Raw genomic sequence first — 11,525 nt, 5'->3', positions numbered from 1 at the left:
CCATTAATCTGATTCAAAACCTACAGAGATTGCATATCAATTTCTCAATGTGATCCCATTGGAGTTTTTCATGCTAGACTTGGGATTAGGGGCAATTGTCCCCTTTACACACACTCTCTCATTTCATAGGTTGAACTCAACAAGATAGCTCACTGCAAAGAAGTCCTCTCCAAATTCTACTTATCATGCCCAATACTAGCCACTTTTTAGATCGTTAAAAAGATCTTAAAAAGTCGTGTGGCTTGAGAGTCATTCAATCAGTGACCTGACTTACAATTCATTTTAGAAGGTGTCATCTAGTGTCTTTGGCCTCAATTGAAAGACAGGACAAGTCCCATTAAATGTCCTGTTATAGGAATAACCTAATGAAATATTTGTACATACACAGGTTGAGGTTAGATGGCAACAAGAGCGTTGTAACATAGGAGCTGCAATATTGACAGCTTGCTTAATCCAAATAGAAAGTGATTCTGCTAATACAGGCACCTTCAATTTAGCTCACCCTTAGAAATGAATTGACATTATTCTTTCCTGTGTAAGAAAACAACTGCCTTCATGCACTGCTCATACAGACAGCTAATTAAATGAAACAAAAGTTGCTACAAACAGAAAGTTTCATTAAGAGGCCCCTGTGGATGATTCAAGTAATTATGTCTGTCAAGGGAAGATATTATAGGAAGGATGTTGTGTTTGGAGAGCACACAGTGTTATTAGTGTTATATTTTGGCAGTCTGAGACATCATAGCATCCTTTAATGTATCAGTGCCCTTAAGAAGATCAAAGGAGAAGAAACCTCTCTGCCTGCCTTTTTAAGAGTTAAAAGAGATTTAAGAATGGCAGAGCTTGGCTGTAATAAGTAAGCAAACAACAACCTGCAGGTATCTAGTGATTCCTGTTTATAATTAATTAAGTAAAAGACAAAAGTCATTTCTCTCAGAAGGCAGTGCTTCAATACCGCCAATGTTAGTTAAGAAAGATTTTTTTGGTGTCTCCAGCCTCCTTAGGGGTATCTTCAATCAGAAAAAAAAAGATTTCAAATGAACAATCATGTATATATGTGTGGTGAGGTGTGAAGGTATATGCACATTTATAATAAGTACATTCATTTTCCATATATAAAAATGCAGCTTCCTGCTTAGGTATTTTTGGCATTCACTAAAAACAGTAAACATGCTGTTAGACAAATTACCTCTCAAGGTCTCAGTTTCTCCATCTGTATAATGAAAGGAATCACAGATGGCAAATAAAATTTTCCTGCTGAAACAAAATGGTAGAGGCTCTATACCATAAAGAAAATGATTTCGAGGCTATTGAGGGCTTAGTAGACAAATGTGCTCTGGTAAATAAGTAATGTCTTTCATGGCCAAAAGATAGGAGAGTGGTAATTTAATTTGCAATTTTGCCATCTCTGGACAATATATCTAAGGATTCTTTAACATCTTACAAATCTCTAACTCTATGTTATAGTCTGTATTATATCTTCTAGAGCAAGTCAATCTAGTTCATAAACAGAAATAGATCTGAGGTAGGAGACCAGTAGGACTGGTTTTCTGGACACAACCCTGCTAACCAAATCAGGGTCTGGTCCAGACAGGATAAAGTGAAGAAACCAGCAGGAACCAGCAGATGGCGATGAAAGCAATCTCTAGTGCCATGACTATTTACAAATGCCACGACAGCAACCCAAAAGTTACCCCCTCTTTCCATTCTAACAACCCCTAAGTTACTGTCTCTTTCTTAGAAAGTTCCAAATAATCTTCCCCTCAATTTGCATTGACCTCCTCTTAATTCACATGTAACTGAAAATGGGTTTAAGTGAGTACAAATACAGTTGCCAAGAGCCCATACATTGATAAATCTGGGTGCACTGCCTATGATTAGAACTTCTCTGCAAGAAGCAGTACTGTTCAACAAAAGATTACTGTCTTACTGGTGATCCGGCTTGCCCTTAAATTCTATCCTGGGTAAAGCCAAGGACCATCCCAGATTAACGCTCAGTTTTGGAACCCATCTGTCCTGCAACAGGTTCACTCCATAGAAAATTGAGGATGAAACTGATTTCATTGGTAGGTAGACTGGTCACTCATTTATATGAAGAGATTTGGGGAAGTAGAATAGACAGAAGTTCCCTTGCATCATTAACAATGGAAGTGTTTTTCGTGGGTCAAGTATTTTCTCTACAGTTTATATGCAATCACTCCTAGGAAATTAACTCACCACACTAAAATGTCATTGAATAATATCAATAAACATGTTTTTATTGTGATATTCACTTTATAAAATGCTTTTACACTCATTTTCTTCTCATGCATAGTTGTTATTTCATAATAAGCCTGTAAGGTAAATATCTTTATTCATATTTCAGGTGAAGAAGTTGATGCCAGTGAGGTTAAGTGAATCAGTTGCTCAAGACTCCCCGGCTATACAGATAGTAAGGGTTAGAGATGGGACCTGAACCCAGAGTACTTAACACTAAGTCCAAAGAGGTTTTTTTGATTGTTTGTTTGTTTGTTTTTGAGACGGAGTCTCGCTCTGTTGCCTAGGCTGCTGTACAGTGGCGCGATCCACATACAATAAAAATGTATGTGTTTATTGATATTATTCAATGACATTTTAGTGTAGTGAGTTAATTCACTGCAAGCTCCACCTCCCGGGTTCACGCCATTCTCCTGCCTCATCCTCCTGAGTAGCTGGGACTACAGGCGCCTGCCACCACACCTGGCTAATTATTACTATTATTACTATTATTATTATTATTTGTATTTTTAGTAGAGAAGAGGTTTCACCATGTTAGCCAGATGGTCTCGATCTCCCGACCTCGTGATCTGCCTGCCTCGGTCTCCCAAAATGCTGGGATTGTAGGCGTGAGCCACCATACCTGGCCTAAGTCCAAAGAGTTTTACACCACATCACAGCTAATCCTTCACAGAAGGTAGTGTTCAATAGGAAGAAGAGAAATGGCATAATAGAAATAGTTATTCAAGAAGGCAGGAATGGAGGAGGCTAGTGGTGGTAGAGTCAGATGTTTAGGAAAGAAAAGAAAAATCCAAGTCTCAAAGCCACACATTACTGACTCTCTCCTTTATATCTCAACATCCTTCACTCTGACTTTAAAACTCATATAATCCACAACCATTTCCACAAGGAGAACTGTTTATTTTTACCCCACGTTCCCACCCTGCCCAAATCTACTCTTTCCACAGTTTTCTACATACTATTACATGGCAGATTAATTTGCTAGAGATGCCATAAAACATTACCACAGACTGCATGGCTTAAACAATGGAAATTTATTTTTTCACAGTTCCAGATGCCAGAAGTCAAGATCTAGGTGCCATCAGTGTTGGTTTCAGGGCTGTCTTCCAGGAATGTAGTTGGCTGCCCTCTTGCTGTATCCTCATATAACTTTTCCTTAGTCTGTGAATAGAAAGAAAGAGATCTCTGGTGTCCCTTCTACTTATAAGGACACCAGTGCTACTAAACTAGAATCCTATCCTATGACCCCATATATCCTTAATTTTACCTTTCTGGAGGCCTTGTATCCAAATATAGTCACACTGGGATATAGGCTTCAATATATGAATTTTGGGAGAACACACACAGTCCATAACAACATGGAATAGCTTTTCAATCAGTTATTCAGGTCAAAATACTAGGAGTTATATTTTGAAGCTAGATAGTTTGAATGTGAGATGTTCTGGAAAAGAGGAGTCAAGGATAACTCCTAGTACACCACTGACTTCTCATCACCTCCATTGCTATGACCAAAGACCAAGCCACCTGCCCTCCCCTGGACTACTACAAAAGCCTCCTAACTGGTCTTCCTGCCAAAGTGGTCCTTTAACCCTGTAAATCAGATAACTCCTCTTTTTAAAACCATCAATTACTTCCCATATCCCTTAGAATTCAATCCAAACTCTTCCTAGTGTTGGGAAGGTATTGACTAATCTCCAAGTAACCTCCCCCTTGCTCAATGGTGTCCCCAGCTATCCTGCTTCTCTTGCTAGTCCTCCAACACTCAAAATCCTTCCCATGCCAAGGGATTTGCCCTGACTCTTCTCTCTGGCTAGAATGCTGAATTTCCTAGAACTGCTCACAGCTCACCCTTCACAACAGTCAGACCTCTACTAAGGTTTCATCAACTAGGAGGCCTTCCCTGACCACACCAACTGAAATAGCCCCCAGCATTCAAACTATCTCAACCACACAGCTCACTGTCTGCAGCTACAGGGCATCACTCTTCCAGAAAACCCTGGCTCAGGAAGATAAAGTTGCAGATCATGTGATTGTTTCTTTCAGGAACTTCCCAATGTCCATGTATCCAAACAACGCTAGCTTTCATTCAAGTAAACTCCTTTTCTCAGATCAACAGATTGCTCATCTGGGCTCATGAAACATGGTTTATTTCATGCGTGTCCGTGTGAAGAGACCACCAAACAGGCTTTGTGTGAGCAATAAAGCTGTTTATTTCACCTGGGTGCAGGTGGGCTGAGTCTGAAAAGAGAGTCAGCGAAGGGAGATAGGGGTGGGGCCCTTTTATAGGATTTGGGAAGGTAAAGGAAAATTACAGTCAAAGGGGGTTGTTCTCTGGTGGGCAGGGGCAGGGGTCACAAGGTGCTCAGTGGGGGAGCTTCTGAGCCAGGAGAAGCAAATTCACAGGGTTAATCACTCAGTTAAGGTGGGGCAGGAACAAATCACAATGGTGGAATGTCATCAGTTAAGGCCGGGCAGGGCCTTTTCACTTCTTTTGTGATTCTTCAGTTACTTCAGGCCATCTGGGCATATACATGCAAGTCACAGGGGATGCGATGGCTTGGCTTGGGCTCAGAGGCCTGACATTCCTGCCTTCTTATACTAATAAGAAAAATAAAACAAAATAGTGTTGAAGTATTGGGGTGGCAAAAATTTTGGGGGGTGGTATGAAGAGAGAATGGGCTATATTTCTCAGGGCTGCTTCAAGCAGGATTAGGGGAGGTATGGGAACCAAGAGTGGGAGAGATTAAGCTGAAGGGAGATCTTGTGGTAAGGGGTGATATTGTGGAGTTGTTAGAAGAAACATTTGTCATGTAGAATTATTGGTGACGGCCTGGATATGGTTTTGTATGAATTGAAAAACCAAATGGAATAAGAAAAGGAAAAAAACAGGTATAAAAGGACTAAGAATTGGGAGGACCTAGGACATCTAATTAGAGAGTGCCTAAGGAGGTTCAGCATAGTCCTGCCAGCAAAGTTTATTTATTTACTTCAAGAGTTTAGAGTGGCAGTTTGGGGATAACATGAGGAGATATCAGCTGTGATGGCTTGGAGAAACAGTGTAAACCGGCAGCGTAAACAAGATCAGGGCATGTATGAGTAGTTGAGAACGGTGAATAGGAGTATGACTAGACAGAAGATAGTAGGGATGACAAGTTATTTGGGGGCACAGTCTAAGTTGGTCGGGTGTCTGGAATGAGAATGGGGCCTAATAAAAAGGAGCGTCTATACAGGAGCTTAAATGGGCTGTACCTTGTAGCATTCTGAGGACAGGTCTGACTTCTGAGAAGGAAAAGTGGTAAAAGTATTGTCCAGTCCTTTTTAAGTTGGTGGCTGAGCTTGGTGAGGTGTGTTTTTAATAGACCATTAGTCTGTCACTGAATACTAAGAGCCTGAAAAACTGCTTGGCTGATTTGACTAATAAAGGCTGGTCTGTTATCAGACTGTATAGAGGTGGGAAGGCTAAACTGAGGAATTATGCCTGACAGAAGGGAAGAAATGACTGTGGTGGCCTTCTCAGACCCTGTAGGAAAGGCCTCTACCTATCTAGTGAAAGTGTCTACTTAGACTAAGAGGTATTTTAGTTTTTGTGACTCAGGGCATGTTGCGTAAAGCTAATTTGCCAGTCCTGGGCGGGGGCAAATCCTCGAGCTTGATGTGTAGGGAAGGGAGGGGGCCGGAATAATCCTTGAGGAGTAGTTGAATAGCAGATAGAATAGCAGATGGAACACTGAGAAGTTATTTCCTTGAGGATAGATTTCCACGATTGAAAGGAAATGGGAGGTTCTAAGAGGCGGGCTAGTGGCTTGTACTATAGCATAGCCTGCCTTTGCTGGTATGTGGCGATTAGGCCTGGTGGAACTGCCATCAATAAATCAAGTGTGATCAGGGTGAGAAACAGGGAAGAAGGAAATGTGGGGAAATGGGATGAACATCAGGTGGATCAGAACGATGCAGTCATGAGGGTCAGGTGTGGTATCTGGACTAATGTGGGAGGCTGGATTGAAGTCCGGGCCAGGAACAATGGTAATTTTGGAACTTAACAAAGAGTGAGTACAGCTGAAGGAGCCAGGGAGCAGAAAGTATATGCATCAGGTATGAGGAAGAAAATAGATTCTGGAAGTTATGAGAAATGTAGAGAGTGAGTTGAGCATAGTTTGTGATTTTGAGGGCCTCTAAAAGTATTAAAGCAGTGGCAGCCACTGCACACAGACATGAGGGCTAGGCTAAAATGGTAAGGTCAAGTTGTTTGGACAGAAAGGCTACAGGGTGTGGTCCTGGCTCTTGTGTAAGAATTCTGACCGCACGAACCATGCCTAGGAAGGAAAGGAGTTGTTGTTTTGTAGAAGGGGTTGGGGTTTGAGAGATTAGTTGGACACGATCGGCAGGGAAAGCACGTGTGTTTTACGAGAATTATGCTGAGATAGGTAACAGATGAGGATGAAATTTGGGCTTGATTGAAGTAATGGGGTCTGTCTGTGAAGCCTTGCGGCAGTATAGCCCAGGTAATTTGCTGAGCCTGATGGGTGTCAGGGTCAGTCCAAGTGAAAGTGAAGAGAGGCTGGGATGACGGGTGCAAATAAATAGTAAAGAAAACATGTTTGACATCCAGAACAGAATAATGGATTGTGGAGGGAGGTATTGAGGATAGGAGACTATATGGGTTTGGCACCACGGGGTGGATAGGCAAAACAATTTGGTTGATAAGGCATAGATCCTGAACTAACTTGTAAGGCTTGTCTGATTTTAGGACAGGTAAAATGGGGGAATTGTAAGGAGAGTTTATAGGCTTTAAAAGGCCATGCTGTAGCAGGTGAGTGATAACACGCTTTAATCCTTTCAAAGCATGCAGTGGGAAGGGATATTGGCATTGAGTGGGGTAAGGGTGATCAGGTTTTAATGAGATGGTAAGGGGTGCATGATCAGTCACCAAGGAGGGAGTAGAGGTATCTTATACTTGTGGGTTAAGGTGGGGGGTTACAAGAGGAGGACTCAAAGGAGGCTTTGGATTGGGAAGAAGGGCAGCAATGAGATGCAGTTGTAATAAAGGAATAGTCAGGGAAGCAGATAATTGGTTAAAATATCTCGGCCTAATAAGGGAACTGGGCAGGTGGGGATAACTAAAAAGGAGTGCTTAAAAGAGTATTGTCTAAGTTGGCAACAGAGTTGGGGAGTTTTAAGAGGTTTAGAAGCCTGGCCATCAATACCCACAACAGTTACAGAGGCAAGGGAAACAGGCCCTCGAAAAGAAGGTAATGTGGAGTGGGTAGCCTCCATATTGATTAAGAAGGGGACGGGCTTACCTTCCACTGTGAGAGTTACCTAAAGCTCAGCATCGGTGATGGTCTACAGGGCTTCCGAGGTGACCGAGCCGCAGTCTTCAGCCGCTAAGCCGAGAAGATCTGGGAAGGAGTCATTCAGAGAGCCTTGGGCTGGAGTTCCAGGGGCTCTGGGAGTGGCTGCCAGGTGAGTTGAACAGTCTGATTTTCAGTGGGGTCCCACACAGATGGGACGCAGCTTAGGAAGAATCCTGGGCTGCGGGCATTCCTTGGCCCAGTGGCCAGATTTCCAGCATGTGTAGCAAGCTCCTGGGGGAAGAGGTTCTGGAGGAACGCCTGGCTTCTGCAGTTCAGGCGTTTGGAAGTTCTTGTGTGCTGGAGATGTGGCTGGGGTTTGTCTCACAGTGGAGGCAAGGAATTGCAACTTTTTTCTGTTATTGTACACCTTGAAGGTGGGGTTAATTAAATCCTGTTGTGGGGTTTGAGGGCCAGAATTTAATTTTTGGAGTTTTATTTAATGTCGGGAACAGATTGGGTAATAAAATGTATTTTGAGACTAAGACGGCCTTTTGACCTTTTAGGGTCTAGGGCTGTAAAGTGTCTCAGGGTTGCCGAATGAGCCATGAACTGGGCTGGGTTTTTATATTTGATAAAAAAGAGCCTAAACGCTTCTGATTTGGGATAAAGAAAAAGGAGCATTAACCTTGACTATGCCTTTGGCTCCAGCCACCTTTTTGAGTAAATTGCTGGGCAGGTGGGGGAGGGCTAGTCACGGAACTAAACTGTAAGCCAGACCAGGTGTGAGGAGGGGAGGTGATACAAAGATTATAGTGTGGAGGAATGGAGGCTGAGGAAGAATTGGGACCTAGCTTGGCCTGGTAAGGAAGGGAGAGGTCAGATGGGTCTGTAGAAAAGGAAGATTAGAAAGACTCAGCGACGCTTGGGGTTGAGACTGAGGGGACAGGCGGGAGGGAAAGAAGGAAAATTTGGAACAAGTTGCACTGGGCACAGAGACTAGGAAGGGACTGATATGTAAAAGAATGCCTGGACGTCAGGCACCTCAGATCATTTGCCTATTTTACGACAAGAATTATTTAGATCTTGTAGGATGGAAAAATTGAAAGTGCTGTTTTCCGGCTATTTGGAACTACTGTCAAGTTTGTATTGTGGTCAAGTGGCATTGCAGAAGAAAATAAGATGCTTAGATTTTAGGTCAGGTGAGAGTTGAAGAGGTTTTAAGTTCTTAAGAATACAGGCTAAGGGAGAAGGAGGAATGGAAGGTTGCCCATAGTGAAGGAGGCAAGCCCAGAGAAAAGAGTAGAGACATGGAGAAGAGCTGGGGGTTTCTTGCCCTCCAGAAAAGCAGAGAAAGGGTTGGGGCATGGAAATAAGGGATTGGGGGTTCTTGCCCCCTAGAAAAGTAGGACTTGCCACTAACAGTGAAGGAGAAGGGGTTGAGGGGTTCTTGCCCCTGCCCCAGAAGAGAAAAGAAGGGGTAGAGACACAGAGAGAAGGGGTTGGGGTACTTGTCCCTCCCCCAGAAAAGCAGGACTTGCCACTAACAGTGAAGGAGAAGGGGTTGAGGGGTTCTTGCCCCTGCCCCAGAAGAGAAAAGAAGGGGTAGAGACACAGAGAGAAGGGGTTGGGGTACTTGTCCCTCCCCCAGAAAAGCAGGACTTGCCACTAACAGTGAAGGAGAAGGGGTTGAGGGGTTCTTGACCCTGCCCCAGAAGAGCAGAGAAGGGGTAGAGACACAGAGAGAAGGGGTTGGGGTACTTGTCCCTCCCCCAGAAAAGCGGGACTTACCACTAAGGGTGAAGGAGAAGGGGTTGAGGGGTACTTGCCCCTGCCCCAGAAAATCAGAGAAGGGGTAGAGACACAGAGAGAAGGGGTTGGGGTACTTACCCCTCCCCCAGAAAAGCAGGACTTGCTGCCAAGGGTGAAGGACCAAGGCAGGCGTCCCTGTGTGGTCTGACACCTTTGAAACATGGGTGAATAATCACAGAGGCGTCCCTGCAATGATTAAACACCAAGGGAAGGCTGCCTTCCCAGTCCGTGACCGGCGCCGGAGTTTTGGGTCCATGGATAAAATGGGTGTCCTTTGTCTCTACCAGAAAATGAGAGGAATTGAAATTAAGAGAAGGGAGAGATTGAAGTGTGGCACCAAGATTGAAAGGAGAAAGAGGTTGAGGGATAGTGAGGGAGGTTGGAGAAGAGAGTAAAAAGAGGCCACTTACTGGATTTGAAATTGGTGAGATGTTTCTTGGGCTGGTCAGTCTGAGGACCTGAGGTCATAGGTGGATCTTTCTCATGGAGCGAAGAGCAGGAGGACGGGGGATTGATCTCCAAAGGGAGGTCCCCCGATCCGAGTCACGGCACCAAATTTCATGAGCGTCAGTGTGAAGAGACCACCAAACAGGCTTTGTGTGAGCAATAAAGCTGTTTATTTCACCTGGGTGCAGGTGGGCTGAGTCTGAAAAGAGAGTCAGTGAAGGGAGATAGGGTTGGGGCCGTTTTATAGGATTTGGGAAGGTAATGGAAAATTACAGTCAAAGGGGGTTGTTCTCTGGTGGGCAGGGGTGGGGGTCACAAGGTGCTCAGTGGGGGAGCTTCTGAGCCAGGAGAAGCAAATTCACAGGGTTAATCACTCAGTTAAGGTGGGGCAGGAACAAATCACAATGGTGGAATGTCATCAGTTAAGGCCGGGCAGGGCCTTTTCACTTCTTTTGTGATTCTTCAGTTACTTCAGGCCATCTGGGCATATACATGCAAGTCACAGGGGATGCGATGGCTTGGCTTAGGCTCAGAGGCCTGACAGTTTACTCTTCCAAACCCAAGCCTCTCTGTGTCCATTCTCAATCAGCCCTGACATTTAAAAGACCTGTCTTAAACCAGATTTCAAGAACTCGGTAATATTCTACTTTTTCTCTTCCACTCTAAGGCTCTCCTAAGACTTTGTCAAGATAGTAGTCATCTTCCTGCATTAGTGATAAACTCAGTTTTGCTTTATCAGCAGGTCATTTTAATGATTTGGAGGAGGAATTGGCATTTGAGTTTATTCATTTTCCACTTACCCTGCTTATGTTTTATTCATATTATTTATTATTACCAGGTACCTATATAATCATTTATTTGTTACTCATTTATTATCTTTCTCTCAGACTAGAATATAAGCTCTTTAGTGTCAGGGATCTTATCTATCTTATTCTCAGCCAAATTCCTAGAAACTAGAGCAATGCCTGGCACAGTAAAATCTCATTAAATGTAAATTTTAAAGAGTGAGCTCTGCAGTTGTGCTGAGCTGGGATCAAGGAGACAAGGCAGAAATAGAAGCCTATCCACATTCATCAAGATCGAATGCATTTCTGGGTCCCTGGAAGGATTAGAAAGGCTGTAGAAAATCCCTCCGAGTCCTGCACAACAGCACTGCACCACCAGAGCACAGATGCCATGGGGCCCATAGGGCTGTGTCCAGGGGATTCCGTGTGTTCCAGCACCCCTACCTCTCTGTAGCAAATGCAAAGCTTACCAGTGCTCTGCTCTGCCTTCCTCTCCTACCTCTCCTGTTTGCTGAAAGAAAGAGAGGCACGGTGGTGAAGCAACATGTCTGGGAACATTTCTGGTTCTCTTGGCTCTTCCTCCTGAGATGTCTGCCCTACATAAAAGCTGGCCAGAGTGAGGCTGCATGAGAAGCAGATGTTGGGCACACTCTCAGCCACAGCAGCTACTGGAGACACAGTCACGCTTTGGGAGGAGCATCTATACCAGGGCAGCCAGATAAAAGACAGGATGCCAAGTTAAAGTTGAATTTTAGATACACAATGAATTGATTGTGGCATAATAGGACAAATAATTCATGAGATATATGTAAACCAAAAATTAATGTGTTGTTTATCTGAAATTCTAATTTAACTGAGTGTCCTGTATTTTTATTTGCTAAATCTGGCAACCCTAATTTATACACTTACAAATGGGCACATGTAATAAATACAA

The 11,525-nt window shown here is 43.7% G+C and overlaps 1 long non-coding RNA gene across 1 annotated transcript; it reads right to left on the bottom strand.

The window, feature by feature from the left end:
* Window positions 1-3,272: 3,272 nt before the first annotated feature.
* LOC134730631 (uncharacterized) lies at window positions 3,273-11,192 on the bottom strand. Its single transcript, XR_010112534.1, has 3 exons — window positions 11,062-11,192; window positions 9,770-10,005; window positions 3,273-3,417 (listed from the first exon to the last, which is right to left on the bottom strand). It is a non-coding gene; the product is annotated as an uncharacterized LOC134730631 (long non-coding RNA).
* Window positions 11,193-11,525: the final 333 nt, after the last annotated feature.

Source organism: Pan paniscus, chromosome 5, assembly GCF_029289425.2.
Source record: "Pan paniscus chromosome 5, NHGRI_mPanPan1-v2.0_pri, whole genome shotgun sequence".
Taxonomy (NCBI): Eukaryota; Metazoa; Chordata; class Mammalia; order Primates; family Hominidae; genus Pan; species Pan paniscus.
The sequence above is the reverse complement of the archived record's forward strand: the minus strand, read 5'-3'. Positions and strand labels throughout refer to the sequence as shown.